Genomic DNA, 23403 nt, shown 5'->3' on the forward strand with positions numbered 1-23403 from the left:
ACACACAGTATACACAGTACACACACAGCACACAGAGTACACACACAGCACACACACAGTACACACACACAGTACACACACAGTACACACAGTACACACACAGTACACACAAAGTACACGCACACAGTACACACACAGTACACACACAGTACACACAGTACACACACAGTACACACCGTACACACAGTACACGCACACAGTACACAAACAGTACACACCGTACACACACAGTACACACACACAGCACACACACAGAGTACACACCGTTAACACACAGTACACACACACAGTACACACACAGTACACACACAGTACACACACACAGTACACACACAGTACACACACACAGACACACACAGACACACACATACACAGACACTCACACATACACACAGTACACACACAGTACACACACAGTATACACATAGTACACACACAGTACACACACAGTACACACACAGTAAAAACACAGTACACACACAGTATACACACAGTACACACACACAGTACACACAGTACACACACAGTACACACAAAGTACACACACAGTACACACAAACAGTACACACACAGTACACACACACCGTACACACACAGTACACACACACAGTACACACACAGTACAAACAGTATACACACACACAGTACACACACAATACACGCACTCAATACACGCACACAGTACACACAGTACACACACAGAGTACACACACAGTACACACAGTACACACACAGTACACACAGTACACACACACAGTATACACACAGTATACACAGCACACAGAGTACACACACACAGCACACACAGTACACACACACATTACACACACAGCACACACACAGTACACACACACACAGTACACACACAGTACACACAGTACACACACAGTACACACACAGTATACGCACACAGTACACACACAGTACACACACAGTACACACCGTACACAGAGTACACGCACACAGTACACAAACAGTACACACAGTACACACACACACATTAAACACACAGTACACACCGTACACACAGTATACACACACAGTACACACACACAGTACACACCGTACACACACAGAGTACACACACAGTACACACAGTACACACACAGTACACACAGTACACACACACAGTATACACACAGTATACACAGCACACACAGTACACACACACAGCACACACAGTACACACACACATTACACACACAGCACACACACAGTACACACACACACAGTACACACACAGTACACACAGTACACACACAGTACACACACAGTATACGCACACAGTACACACACAGTACACACACAGTACACACCGTACACAGAGTACACGCACACAGTACACAAACAGTACACACAGTACACACACACACATTAAACACACAGTACACACCGTACACACAGTATACACACACAGTACACACACACAGTACACACCGTACACACACAGTACACACACAGTACACACACACACAGTACACACAGTACACACACAGTACACACACACAGTACACACACAGTACACACACACAGACACACACAGACACACACACACAGAGATACACACACAGACACACACACAGACACACACAGACACACACACACACAGACACACACACACACACAGCCACACACAGACACAGATACACACACAGACACACACACAGAAACACACAAACACACAGACACACACACACACAAACACACACACATACACACTCATACACAGACACACACAGACACACACAGACACACACAGACACACACACAGACACACTCATACACAGACACACACAGACACACACACACACAGACACACACACACATACACAGACACACACAGACACACACACACAGACACACACAGACACACACACACACAGACACACACACAGACACACTCATACACAGACACACACAGACACACACACACACAGACACACACACAGACACACACATACACAGACACACACAGACACACACACGCAGACGCACACACAGACGCCCACAGTACACACACACAGTACACACACAGTACACACGCAGTACATACACTACACACAGTACACACAGTACACACACAGTACAAACACACAGTACACACACACATTACACACATAATACACACAGTACACACACAGTACACACACAGTACACACTCACAGTATACACACACAGTACACACACAGTACACACAGTATACACAGTACACACAGTACACACACAGTACAGACAGTACACACAGTACACACACAATATACACAGTACACACACAGTACACAGAGTACACACAGTACACACACAGTACACACAGTACACCCACAGTACACACAGTACACACACAGTACACACAAAGTACAGACGCAGACACACACACACAGACACACAGTACACACAGTACTCACACAGTACACACACAGACACACACAGACACACAGTACACACAGTACACACACAGTACACATACAGTACACATACAGTACACACAGTACAGACACAGTACACATACAGTACACAGAGTGCACATACAGTACACACAGAGTACACACACAGTACACACACAGTACACACACAGTACACACACAGCACACACACAGTACACACACAGTACACACACACACAGTACACACACAGTACACACACAGTACACGCACACAGTACACACACAGTACACACACACTACACACCGTACACACAGTACACGCACACAGTACACAAACAGTACACACAGTACACAAACACACAGTAAACACACAGTACACACCGTACACACACAGTATACACACAGTACACACACACAGTACACACCGTACACACACAGTACACACACACAGTACACACACACAGTACACACAGTACACACAGTACACACACACAGTACACACACAGTACACACACAGTACACACACAGACACACACACACAGATACACACACACAGACACACACACAGACACACACAGACACACAAACACACAGACACACACACAGACACACACACAGACACACACACACACACACGCAGACGCACACACAGACACAGACACTCACACACACACAGTACACACAGTACACACACACAGTACACACACAGTACACACAATACACACACAGTACACACACAGTACACACACACAGTACAAACACAGTACACACACAGTACAAACAGTATACACACAGTACACACAGTAAACACACACTACACACACAGTACACACACAGTACACACAGTACACACACACAGTACACACACAGTACACACACACAGACACACACAGACACACACATACACAGACACTCACACATACACACAGTACACACACAGTACACACACAGTATACACACAGTACACACACAGTACACACACAGTACACACACAGTAAAACACAGTACACACACACAGTATACACACAGTACACACACACAGTACACACAGTACACACACAGTACACACAAAGTACACACACAGTACACACAAACAGTACACACACAGTACACACACACCGTACACACGCAGTACACACACACAGTACACACACAGTACAAACAGTACACACACACAGTACACACACAATACACGCACTCAATACACGCACACAGTACACACAGTACACACACAGAGTACATACACAGTACACACAGTACACACACAGTACACACAGTACACACACACAGTATACACACAGTATACACAGCACACACAGTACACACACACAGCACACACAGTACACACACACATTACACACACAGCACACACACAGTACACACACACACAGTACACACACAGTACACACAGTACACACACAGTACACACACAGTATACGCACACAGTACACACACAGTACACACACAGTACACACAGTACACACACAGTACACACACAGTACACACCGTACACAGAGTACACGCACACAGTACACAAACAGTACACACAGTACACACACACACATTAAACACACAGTACACACCGTACACACAGTATACACACACAGTACACACACACAGTACACACCGTACACACACAGTACACACACAGTACACACACACACAGTACACACAGTACACACACAGTACACACACACAGTACACACACAGTACACACACACAGACACACACAGACACACACACACAGAGATACACACACAGACACACACACAGACACACACAGACACACACACACACACAGACACACACACACACACAGACACACACAGACACAGATACACACACAGACACACACACAGAAACACACAAACACACAGACACACACACACACAAACACACACACAGACACACTCATACACAGACACACACAGACACACACACACACACAGACACACACACAGACACACTCATACACAGACACACACACACACACACAGACACACACACACAGACACACACATACACAGACACACACAGACACACACACACAGACACACACAGACACACACACACACAGACACACACAGACACACACATACACAGACACACACAGACACACACACGCAGACGCACACACAGACACACACAGTACACACACACAGTACACACACAGTACACACGCAGTACATACACTACACACAGTACACACAGTACACACACAGTACAAACACACAGTACACACACACATTACACACATAATACACACAGTACACACACAGTACACACAGTACACACACAGTACAAACACACAGTACACACACACACATTACACACATAATACACACAGTACACACACAGTACACACACAGTACACACTCACAGTATACACACACAGCACACACACAGTACACACAGTATACACAGTACACACAGTACACACACAGTACAGACAGTACACACAGTACACACACAGTACACAGAGTACACACAGTACACACACAGTACACACAGTACACCCACAGTACACACAGTACACACACAGTACACACAAAATACAGACGCAGACACACACACACAGACACACAGTACACACAGTACACACACAGTACACACACACTACACACAGTACACACACACAGGACACACACAGTACACACACAGACACACACAGACACACAGTACACATAGTACACACACAGTACACATACAGTACACATACAGTACACACAGTACAGACACAGTACACATACAGTACACAGAGTGCACATACAGTACACACACAGTACACACACAGTACACACACACACAGTACACACACAGTACACACACAGTACACACACAGTACACGAACACAGTACACACACAGTACACACACACTACACACCGTACACACAGTACACGCACACAGTACACAAACAGTACACACAGTACACACACACACAGTAAACACACAGTACACACCGTACACACACAGTATACACACACAGTACACACACACAGTACACACCGTACACACACAGTACACACACACAGTACACACACACAGTACACACAGTACACACACAGTACACACACACAGTACACACACAGTACACACACAGTACACACACACAGACACACACACACAGATACACACACACAGACACACACACAGACACACACAGACACACAAACACACAGACACACACACAGACACACACAGACACAGATACACACACAGACACACACACACAGACACACACAAACACACAGACACACACAGACACACACACAGACACACACAGACACACACACACAGACACACACACACACACGCAGACGCACACACAGACACAGACACTCACACACACACAGTACACACAGTACACACACACAGTACACACACAGTACACACAATACACACACAGTACACACACAGTACACACACACAGTACACACACAGTACACACACAGTACACACATGGTACACACACAGTACACACACACAGTACACACACACAGTACACACAGAGTACACACAGTACACACACACAGTACACACACAGTACACACACAGTACACACAGTACACGCACAGTACACACACACAGTACACACACAGTACACACACAGTACACACAGTACACACACAGTATACACAGTACACACACAGTACACACACAGTACACACAGTACACGCACAGTACACACACACAGTACACACACACAGTACACACACAAAGTACACACACAGTACACACAGTACACACACACTACACACACAGAGTACACACACAGTACACACACAGTACACACAGTACACACACACGTTACACAGACAGTACGCACACAGTACACATACAGTACACACACACAGTACACACACAGTACACACTCACAGTACACACACAGTACACACACAGTACACACACAGTACATACACAGTACACACACACAGTACACACACAGCACACACACAGTACACACACAGTACACACACACAGTACACATACAGTACACACACAGTACACACACAGTACACACACACAGTACACACACAGTACACACACACAGACACACACAGACACACACACAGTACACACACAGTACACAAACACAGTACACACACAGTACACACACAGTACATACACAGTACACACACACAGTACACACACACAGCACACACACAGTTCACACACAGTACACACACACAGTACACACACAGTACACACACAGACACACACACAGTACACACACAGTACACACACACAGTACACACACACAGTACACACACAGTACATACACAGTACACACACAGTACACACACACAGCACACACACAGTACACATACAGTACACACACAGTATACACACACAGTACACACACACAGAGATACACACACACAGACACACACACAGACACACACAGACACACACAGACACACACACACAGACACACCCACACACACACGCAGACGCACACACAGACACACACAGACACACACAGACACAGATACACACACAGACACACACACACAGACACACACAAACACACAGACACACACAGACACACACACAGACACACACAGACACACACACAGACACACACACACACACGCAGACGCACACACAGACACAGACACTCACACACACACAGTACACACAGTACACACACACAGTACACACACAGTACACACAATACACACACAGTACACACACAGTACACACACACAGTACACACACAGTACACACACAGTACAAACAGTATACACACAGTACACACAGTAAACACACACTACACACACAGTACACACACAGTACACACAGTACACACACACAGTACACACACACAGTACACACACAGTACACACACACAGACACACACAGACACACACATACACAGACACTCACACATACACACAGTACACACACAGTACACACACAGTATACACACAGTACACACACAGTACACACACAGTACACACACAGTAAAACACAGTACACACACACAGTATACACACAGTACACACACACAGTACACACAGTACACACACAGTTCACACAAAGTACACACACAGTACACACAAACAGTACACACACAGTACACACACACCGTACACACGCAGTACACACACACAGTACACACACAGTACAAACAGTACACACACACAGTACACACACAATACACGCACTCAATACACGCACACAGCACACACAGTACACACACACATTACACACACAGCACACACACAGTACACACACACACAGTACACACACAGTACACACAGTACACACACAGTACACACACAGTATACGCACACAGTACACACACAGTACACACACAGTACACACCGTACACAGAGTACACGCACACAGTACACAAACAGTACACACAGTACACACACACACATTAAACACACAGTACACACCGTACACACAGTATACACACACAGTACACACACACAGTACACACCGTACACACACAGAGTACACACACAGTACACACAGTACACACACAGTACACACAGTACACACACACAGTATACACACAGTATACACAGCACACACAGTACACACACACAGCACACACAGTACACACACACATTACACACACAGCACACACACAGTACACACACACACAGTACACACACAGTACACACAGTACACACACAGTACACACACAGTATACGCACACAGTACACACACAGTACACACACAGTACACACCGTACACAGAGTACACGCACACAGTACACAAACAGTACACACAGTACACACACACACATTAAACACACAGTACACACCGTACACACAGTATACACACACAGTACACACACACAGTACACACCGTACACACCCAGTACACACACAGTACACACACACACAGTACACACAGTACACACACAGTACACACACACAGTACACACACAGTACACACACACAGACACACACAGACACACACACACAGAGATACACACACAGACACACACACAGACACACACAGACACACACACACACAGACACACACACACACACAGCCACACACAGACACAGATACACACACAGACACACACACAGAAACACACAAACACACAGACACACACACACACAAACACACACACATACACACTCATACACAGACACACACAGACACACACAGACACACACACACACAGACACACACACAGACACACTCATACACAGACACACACAGACACACACACACACAGACACACACACACATACACAGACACACACAGACACACACACACAGACACACACAGACACACACACACACAGACACACACACAGACACACTCATACACAGACACACACAGACACACACACACACAGACACACACACAGACACACACATACACAGACACACACAGACACACACACGCAGACGCACACACAGACGCCCACAGTACACACACACAGTACACACACAGTACACACGCAGTACATACACTACACACAGTACACACAGTACACACACAGTACAAACACACAGTACACACACACATTACACACATAATACACACAGTACACACACAGTACACACACAGTACACACTCACAGTATACACACACAGTACACACACAGTACACACAGTATACACAGTACACACAGTACACACACAGTACAGACAGTACACACAGTACACACACAATATACACAGTACACACACAGTACACAGAGTACACACAGTACACACACAGTACACACAGTACACCCACAGTACACACAGTACACACACAGTACACACAAAGTACAGACGCAGACACACACACACAGACACACAGTACACACAGTACTCACACAGTACACACACAGACACACACAGACACACAGTACACACAGTACACACACAGTACACATACAGTACACATACAGTACACACAGTACAGACACAGTACACATACAGTACACAGAGTGCACATACAGTACACACAGAGTACACACACAGTACACACACAGTACACACACAGTACACACACAGCACACACACAGTACACACACAGTACACACACACACAGTACACACACAGTACACACACAGTACACGCACACAGTACACACACAGTACACACACACTACACACCGTACACACAGTACACGCACACAGTACACAAACAGTACACACAGTACACACACACACAGTAAACACACAGTACACACCGTACACACACAGTATACACACAGTACACACACACAGTACACACCGTACACACACAGTACACACACACAGTACACACACACAGTACACACAGTACACACAGTACACACACACAGTACACACACAGTACACACACAGTACACACACAGACACACACACACAGATACACACACACAGACACACACACAGACACACACAGACACACAAACACACAGACACACACACAGACACACACACAGACACACACACACACACACGCAGACGCACACACAGACACAGACACTCACACACACACAGTACACACAGTACACACACACAGTACACACACAGTACACACAATACACACACAGTACACACACAGTACACACACACAGTACAAACACAGTACACACACAGTACAAACAGTATACACACAGTACACACAGTAAACACACACTACACACACAGTACACACACAGTACACACAGTACACACACACAGTACACACACACAGTACACACACAGTACACACACACAGACACACACAGACACACACATACACAGACACTCACACATACACACAGTACACACACAGTACACACACAGTATACACACAGTACACACACAGTACACACACAGTACACACACAGTAAAACACAGTACACACACACAGTATACACACAGTACACACACACAGTACACACAGTACACACACAGTACACACAAAGTACACACACAGTACACACAAACAGTACACACACAGTACACACACACCGTACACACGCAGTACACACACACAGTACACACACAGTACAAACAGTACACACACACAGTACACACACAATACACGCACTCAATACACGCACACAGTACACACAGTACACACACAGAGTACATACACAGTACACACAGTACACACACAGTACACACAGTACACACACACAGTATACACACAGTATACACAGCACACACAGTACACACACACAGCACACACAGTACACACACACATTACACACACAGCACACACACAGTACACACACACACAGTACACACACAGTACACACAGTACACACACAGTACACACACAGTATACGCACACAGTACACACACAGTACACACACAGTACACACAGTACACACACAGTACACACACAGTACACACCGTACACAGAGTACACGCACACAGTACACAAACAGTACACACAGTACACACACACACATTAAACACACAGTACACACCGTACACACAGTATACACACACAGTACACACACACAGTACACACCGTACACACACAGTACACACACAGTACACACACACACAGTACACACAGTACACACACAGTACACACACACAGTACACACACAGTACACACACACAGACACACACAGACACACACACACAGAGATACACACACAGACACACACACAGACACACACAGACACACACACACACAGACACACACACACACACAGACACACACAGACACAGATACACACACAGACACACACACAGAAACACACAAACACACAGACACACACACACACAAACACACACACAGACACACTCATACACAGACACACACAGACACACACACACACACAGACACACACACAGACACACTCATACACAGACACACACACACACACACAGACACACACACACAGACACACACATACACAGACACACACAGACACACACACACAGACACACACAGACACACACACACACAGACACACACAGACACACACATACACAGACACACACAGACACACACACGCAGACGCACACACAGACACACACAGTACACACACACAGTACACACACAGTACACACGCAGTACATACACTACACACAGTACACACAGTACACACACAGTACAAACACACAGTACACACACACATTACACACATAATACACACAGTACACACACAGTACACACAGTACACACACAGTACAAACACACAGTACACACACACACATTACACACATAATACACACAGTACACACACAGTACACACACAGTACACACTCACAGTATACACACACAGCACACACACAGTACACACAGTATACACAGTACACACAGTACACACACAGTACAGACAGTACACACAGTACACACACAGTACACAGAGTACACACAGTACACACACAGTACACACAGTACACCCACAGTACACACAGTACACACACAGTACACACAAAATACAGACGCAGACACACACACACAGACACACAGTACACACAGTACACACACAGTACACACACACTACACACAGTACACACACACACAGGACACACACAGTACACACACAGACACACACAGACACACAGTACACATAGTACACACACAGTACACATACAGTACACATACAGTACACACAGTACAGACACAGTACACATACAGTACACAGAGTGCACATACAGTACACACACAGTACACACACAGTACACACACACACACAGTACACACACAGTACACACACAGTACACGAACACAGTACACACACAGTACACACACACTACACACCGTACACACAGTACACGCACACAGTACACAAACAGTACACACAGTACACACACACACAGTAAACACACAGTACACACCGTACACACACAGTATACACACACAGTACACACACACAGTACACACCGTACACACACAGTACACACACAGTACACACACACAGTACACACAGTACACACACAGTACACACACACACAGTACACACACAGTACACACACAGTACACACACACAGACACACACACACAGATACACACACACAGACACACACACAGACACACACAGACACACAAACACACAGACACACACACAGACACACACAGACACAGATACACACACAGACACACACACACAGACACACACAAACACACAGACACACACAGACACACACACAGACACACACAGACACACACACACAGACACACACACACACACGCAGACGCACACACAGACACAGACACTCACACACACACAGTACACACAGTACACACACACAGTACACACACAGTACACACAATACACACACAGTACACACACAGTACACACACACAGTACACACACAGTACACACACAGTACACACATGGTACACACACAGTACACACACACAGTACACACACACAGTACACACAGAGTACACACAGTACACACACACAGTACACACACAGTACACACACAGTACACACAGTACACGCACAGTACACACACACAGTACACACACAGTACACACACAGTACACACAGTACACACACAGTATACACAGTACACACACAGTACACACACAGTACACACAGTACACGCACAGTACACACACACAGTACACACACACAGTACACACACAAAGTACACACACAGTACACACAGTACACACACACTACACACACAGAGTACACACACAGTACACACACAGTACACACAGTACACACACACGTTACACAGACAGTACGCACACAGTACACATACAGTACACACACACAGTACACACACAGTACACACTCACAGTACACACACAGTACACACACAGTACACACACAGTACATACACAGTACACACACACAGTACACACACAGCACACACACAGTACACACACAGTACACACACACAGTACACATACAGTACACACACAGTACACACACAGTACACACACACAGTACACACACAGTACACACACACAGACACACACAGACACACACACAGTACACACACAGTACACAAACACAGTACACACACAGTACACACACAGTACATACACAGTACACACACACAGTACACACACACAGCACACACACAGTTCACACACAGTACACACACACAGTACACACACAGTACACACACAGACACACACACAGTACACACACACAGTACACACACAGTACATACACAGTACACACACAGTACACACACACAGCACACACACAGTACACATACAGTACACACACACAGTATACACACACAGTACACACACACAGAGATACACACACACAGACACACACACAGACACACACAGACACACACAGACACACACACACAGACACACCCACACACACACGCAGACGCACACACAGACACACACAGACACACACAGACACAGATACACACACAGACACACACACACAGACACACACAAACACACAGACACACACAGACACACACACAGACACACACAGACACACACACAGACACACACACACACACACACGCAGACGCACACACAGACACAGACACTCACACACACACAGTACACACAGTACACACACACAGTACACACACAGTACACACAATACACACACAGTACACACACAGTACACACACACAGTACACACACAGTACACACACAGTACAAACAGTATACACACAGTACACACAGTAAACACACACTACACACACAGTACACACACAGTACACACAGTACACACACACAGTACACACACACAGTACACACACAGTACACACACACAGACACACACAGACACACACATACACAGACACTCACACATACACACAGTACACACACAGTACACACACAGTATACACACAGTACACACACAGTACACACACAGTACACACACAGTAAAACACAGTACACACACACAGTATACACACAGTACACACACACAGTACACACAGTACACACACAGTTCACACAAAGTACACACACAGTACACACAAACAGTACACACACAGTACACACACACCGTACACACGCAGTACACACACACAGTACACACACAGTACAAACAGTACACACACACAGTACACACACAATACACGCACTCAATACACGCACACAGTACACACAGTACACACACAGAGTACACACACAGTACACACAGTACACACACAGTACACACAGTACACACACACAGTATACACACAGTACACACAGTACACACACACAGTATACACACAGTATACACAGCACACACAGTACACACACACAGCACACACAGTACACACACACATTACACACACAGCACACACACAGTACACACACACACAGTACACACACAGTACACACACAGTACACACACAGTATACGCACACAGTACACACAGTACACACACAGTACACACAGTACACACACAGTACACACACAGTACACACCGTACACAGAGTACACGCACACAGTACACAAACAGTACACACAGTACACACACACACATTAAACACACAGTACACACCGTACACACAGTATACACACACACAGTACACACACACAGTACACACCGTACACACACAGTACACACACAGTACACACACACACAGTACACACAGTACACACACAGTACACACACACAGTACACACACAGTACACACACACAGACACACACTCACACAGAGATACACACACAGACACACACACAGACACACACAGACACACACACACACAGACACACACACACACAGACACACACAGACACAGATACACACACAGACACACACACAGAAACACACAAACACACAGACACACACACACAGACACACACACACACAGACACACACACACACACAAACACACACACAGACACACTCATACACAGACACACACAGACACACACACACACACAGACACACACACAGACACACTCATACACAGACACACACAGACACACACACACACAGACACACACACACAGACACACACATACACAGACACACACAGACACACACACACAGACACACACAGACACACACACACACAGACACACACACACAGACACACACATACACAGACACACACAGACACACACACACAGACACACTCATACACAGACACACACAGACACACACACACACAGACACACACACAGACACACACATACACAGACACACACAGACACACACACGCAGACGCACACACAGACGCACACAGTACACACACACAGTACACACACAGTACACACGCAGTACATACACTACACACAGTACACACAGTACACACACAGTACAAACACACAGTACACACACACATTACACACATAATACACACAGTACACACACAGTACACACAGTACACACAGTACACACACAGTACAAACACACAGTACACACACACATTACACACATAATACACACAGTACAAACACAGTACACACACAGTACACACTCACAGTATACACACACAGTACACACACAGTACACACAGTATACACAGTACACACAGTACACACACAGTACAGACAGTACACACAGTACACACACAGTATACACAGTACACACACAGTACACAGGGTACACACAGTACACACACAGTACACACAGTACACACAGTACACACACAGTACACACAAAGTACAGACGCAGACACACACACACAGACACACAGTACACACAGTACACACACAGTACACACACACTACACACAGTACACACACACACAGGACACACACAGTACACACACAGACACACACAGACACACAGTACACATAGTACACACACAGTACACATACAGTACACATACAGTACACACAGTACAGACACAGTACACATACAGTACACAGAGTGCACATACAGTACACACAGAGTACACACACAGTACACACACAGTACACACACAGCACACACACAGTACACACACAGTACACACACACACACACTACACACCGTACACACAGTACACGCACACAGTACACAAACAGTACACACAGTACACACACACACACAGTAAACACACAGTACACACCGTACACACACAGTATACACACACAGTACACACACACAGTACACACCGTACACACACAGTACACACACACAGTACACACACACAGTACACACAGTACACACAGTACACACACAGTACACACACAGTACACACACAGTACACACACACAGACACACACAGACACACACACACAGATACACACACACAGACACACACACAGACACACACAGACACACAAACACACAGACACACACACAGACACACACAGACACAGATACACACACAGACACACACACACAGACACACACAAACACACAGACACACACAGACACACACACAGACACACACAGACACACACACACACAGACACACACACACACGCAGACGCACACACAGACACAGACACTCACACACACACAGTACACACAGTACACACACAGTACACACACAGTACACACAATACACACACAGTACACACACAGTACACACACACAGTACACACACAGTACACACACAGTACAAACAGTATACACACAGTACACACAGTAAACACACACTACACACACAGTACACACACAGTACACACAGTACACACACACAGTACACACACACAGTACACACACAGTACACACACAGTACACACACAGTACACACATGGTACACACACAGTACACACACACAGTACACACACACAGTACACACACAGTACACACAGTACACACACACAGTACACACACAGTACACACACAGTACACACAGTACACGCACAGTACACACACACAGTACACACACAGTACACACACAGTACACAAGTACACACAGTACACGCACAGTACACACACACAGTACACACACAAAGTACACACACAGTACACACAGTACACACAGTACACACACACTACACACACAGAGTACACACACAGTACACACACAGTACACACAGTACACACAGTACACACAGTACACACACGTTACACAGACAGTACGCACACAGTACACATACAGTACACACACACAGTAAACACACAGTACACACTCACAGTACACACACAGTACATACACAGTACACAAACACAGTACACACACAGTACACACACAGTACATACACAGTACACACACACAGTACACACACAGCACACACACAGTACACACACAGTACACACACACAGTACACATACAGTACACACACAGTACACACACAGTACACACACACAGTACACACACACAGTACACACACACAGACACACACAGACACACACACAGTACACACACAGTACACAAACACAGTACACACACAGTACACACACAGTACATACACAGTACACACACACAGTACACACACACAGCACACACACAGTACACACACAGTACACACACACAGTACACACACAGTACACACACAGACACACACAGACACACACACAGTACACACACAGTACACACACACAGTACACACACACAGTACACACACAGTACATACACAGTACACACACAGTACACACACACAGCACACACACAGTACACATACAGTACACACACACAGTATACACACAGTACACACACAGAGATACACACACACAGACACACACACACAGACACACACAGACACACACACACACAGACACACACACACAGACACACCCACACACACACGCAGATGCACACACAGACACACACAGACACACACAGACACAGACACTCACACACACACAGTACACACAGTACACACACATAATACACACAGTACACACAATACACACACAGTACACACACAGTACACACACACAGAACACAGAGTACACACTGTACACACACAGTACACACAGTACACCCACAGTACACACAGTACACACACAGTACACACAAAGTACAGACGCAGACACACACACAGACACACAGTACACACAGTACACACACACACAGGACACACACAGTACACACACAGACACACACAGACACACAGTACACACAGTACACACACAGTACACATACAGTGCACATACAGTACACACAGTACAGACACAGTACACATACAGTACACAGAGTGCACATACAGTACACACAGAGTACACACACACAGTACACACACAGTACACACACAGTACACACACAGTACACACACACACACACAGTACACACACAGTACTCACACAGTACACGCACACAGTACACACACAGTACACACACACTACACACCGTACACACAGTACACGCACACAGTACACAAACAGTACACACAGTACACACACACACATACAGTAAACACACAGTACACACCGTACACACACAGTATACACACACAGTACACACACACAGTACACACCGTACACACACAGTACACACACACAGTACACACACACAGTACACACAGTACACACAATACACACACAGTACACACACACAGTACACACACAGTACACACACACAGACACACACAGACACACACACACAGATACACACACACAGACACACACACAGACACACACAGACACACAAACACACAGACACACACACAGACACACACAGACACAGATACACACACAGACACACACACACAGACACACACAAACACACAGACACACACAGACACACACACAGACACACACAGACACACACACACAGACACACACACACACGCAGACGCACACACAGACACTCACACACACACAGTACACACAGTACACACACACAGTACACACACAGTACACACAATACACACACAGTATACACACAGTACACACATACAGTACACACACAGTACACACAGTACACACACAGTACACACACACAGTACACACACAGTACACACACACAGTACACACACAGTACACACAGTACACACACACTACACACACACAGTACACACACAGTACACACAGTACACACAGTACACACACACGTGACACAGACAGTACGCACACAGTACACATACAGTACACACACAGTACACACACACAGTACACACTCACAGTACACACACAGTACACACACAGTACGCAAACACAGTACACACACAGTACACACACAGTACATACACAGTACACACACACAGTACACACACAGCACACACACAGTACACACACAGTACACACACAGTACACATACAGTACACACACAGTACACACACACAGTACACACACACAGTACACACACACAGACACACACAGACACACACACAGTACACACACAGTACACAAACACAGTACACACACAGTACACACACAGTACATACACAGTACACACACACAGTACACACACAGGACACACACAGTACACACACAGTACACACACACAGTACACACACAGACACACACAGACACACACACAGTACACACACAGTACACACACACAGTACACACACACAGTACATACACAGTACACACACACAGTACACACACACAGCACACACACAGTACACATACAGTACACACACAGTACACACACAGTACACACACACAGAGATACACACACACAGACACACACACAGACACACACAGACACACACACAGACACACACACACACAGACACACCCACACACACACGCAGACGCACACACAGACACACACAGACACACACAGACACAGACACTCACACACACACAGTACACACAGTACACACACATAATACACACAGTACACACAATACACACACAGTACACACACAGTACACACACAGTACACACACACAGCACACACAGTACACACACAGTACACACACAGTATACACACAGTACACACATACAGTACACACAGTACACACAGTACACACACAGTACACAGACAGTACACACAGTACACACACAGTACACACACAGTACACACAGTACACACACAGTACACACACTGTACACACACAGTGCACACAGTACACACACAGTACACACAGTACACACACAGTACACACAGTACACACACACAGTACACACACCGTACACACACAGTGCACACAGTACACACAAAGTACACACACACAGTACACACACAGTACACACACAGTACACACAGTACACACACAGTATGCACAGTACACACACAGTACACACACAGTACACACAGCACACACACAGTACACACGCAGTACACACGCAGTACGCACACTGCACACAGTACACACAGTACACACACAGTATACACACACACAGTACACGCACACATTACACACATAATACACACAGTACACACACAGTGCACACACAGTACACACAGTACACACACAGTACACACAGTACACACACAGTACACACACAGTACACACACAGTACACACACAGACACACACAGACACACAGTACACACAGTACACACATAGTACACACACAGTGCACACAGTACACACACAGTACACATACAATACACATACAGTACACATATAGTACACAGTACAGACATAGTACACATACAGTACACAGAGTGCACATACAGTACACACAGAGTACACACACAGTACACACAGTACACACACAGTACACACACAACACACACACAGTACACACACACAGTACACACACACACACAGTACACACAGTACACACACAGTACACACACAGTACACACACACAGTACAAACACAGTACACACAATACACACACAGTACACACGCACAGTACACACACACAGTACACACGCACAATACACACACGCAGTACACACACAGTACACACACAGTACACACACGCAGTACACACACAGTACACACACTACACACAGAGTACACACACACAGTACACACACACACAGTACACACACAGTACACACACAGAGTACACACACACAGTACACACACACACACAGTACACACACAGTACACACACAGTACACACACACAGTACACACACAGTACACACACAGTATACACACACAGTACACACACAGTACACACACACAGTATACACACAGTGCACACACAGTACACACGCAGTACACACACAGTACACACACAGTACACACACATTACACATTACACACAGTACACACACAGTACACACAGTACACACACAGTATACACAGTACACACATAGTACACACAGTACACACGCAGTACACACTCTACACACACACAGTACACACACAGTACACACACACAATACACACAGTACACACACAGGACACACACAGTACACACACACAGTACACACAGTACACACAGTACACACACACAGTACACACACAGTACACACAGCACACACACAGTACACACACACAGTACACACACAGTACACACACACAGTACACACAGTACTCACACAGTACACAAACACAGTACACACACAGTACACACACAGTACACACACACAGTACACACACACAGTACACACACAGTACATACACAGTACACACACACAGTACACACACACAGCACACACACAGTACACATACAGTACACACACACAGTACACACACAGTACACACACACAGAGATACACACACACAGACACACACACAGACACACACAGACACACACACACAGACACACACACACACAGACACACCCACACACACACGCAGACGCACACACAGACACACACAGACACACACAGACACAGACACTCACACACACACACAGTACACACAGTACACACACATAATACACACAGTACACACAATACACACACAGTACACACACAGTACACACACAGTACACACACACAGTACACACAGTACACACACAGTACACACACAGTATACACACAGTACACACATACAGTACACACAGTACACAGACAGTACACACAGTACACAGACAGTACACACAGTACACACACAGTACACACACAGTACACACAGTACACACACAGTACACACACCGTACACACACAGTGCACACAGTACACACACAGTACACACAGTACACACACAGTACACACAGTACACACACACAGTACACACACCGTACACACACAGTGCACACAGTACACACACAGTACACACACACAGTACACACACAGTACACACACAGTACACACAGTACACACACAGTATGCACAGTACACACACAGTACACACACAGTACACACAGCACACACACAGTACACACGCAGTACACACGCAGTACGCACACTGCACACAGTACACACAGTACACACACAGTACACACACACACACAGTACACGCACACATTACACACATAATACACACAGTACACACACAGTGCACACACAGTACACACAGTACACACACAGTACACACAGTACACACACAGTACACACACAGTACACACACAGACACACAGTACACACAGTACACACATAGTACACACACAGTGCACACAGTACACACACAGTACACATACAATACACATACAGTACACATATAGTACACAGTACAGACATAGTACACATACAGTACACAGAGTGCACATACAGTACACACAGAGTACACACACAGTACACACAGTACACACACAGTACACACACAGCACACACACAGTACACACACACAGTACACACACGCACAGTACACACAGTACACACACAGTACACACACAGTACACACACACAGTACACACAGTACACACAATACACACACAGTACACACGCACAGTACACACACACAGTACACACGCACAGTACACACACGCAGTACACACACAGTACACACACAGTACACACACGCAGTACACACACAGTACACACACTACACACAGAGTACACACACACACAGTACACACACACACAGTACACACACAGTACACACACACAGAGTACACACACACAGTACACACACACACAGTACACACACAGTACACACACAGTACACACACACAGTACACACACAGTACACACACAGTATACACACACAGTACACACACAGTACACACACACAGTATACACACAGTGCACACACAGGACACACGCAGTACACACACAGTACACACACAGTACACACACATTACACACACACAGTACACACACAGTACACACAGTACACACACAGTATACACAGTACACACATAGTACACACAGTACACACGCAGTACACACTCTACACACACACAGTACACACACAGTACACACACACAATACACACAGTACACACACAGGACACACACAGTACACACACACAGCACACACAGTACACACAGTACACACACACAGTACACACACACATTACACAAACAATACACACAGTACACACACAGTTCACACACAGTACACACACAGTACACACACAGTACACACACAGTACACACTCACAGTATACAC

General features: G+C 45.8%; 1 protein-coding gene across 1 annotated transcript in view; it reads right to left on the reverse strand.

The window, feature by feature from the left end:
* LOC142907746 (uncharacterized) overlaps positions 1-23403 on the reverse strand; it is a 152704-nt gene that overhangs the window by 69498 nt on the left and 59803 nt on the right. The gene's annotated exons all lie outside the window — the stretch shown is intronic.

The sequence above is a fragment of the Petromyzon marinus genome, chromosome 82, assembly GCF_048934315.1.
Source record: "Petromyzon marinus isolate PM22_M1 ecotype Great Lakes invasive population chromosome 82, UKy_Petmar_22M1.pri1.0, whole genome shotgun sequence".
NCBI classification, from domain to species: Eukaryota; Metazoa; Chordata; class Hyperoartia; order Petromyzontiformes; family Petromyzontidae; genus Petromyzon; species Petromyzon marinus.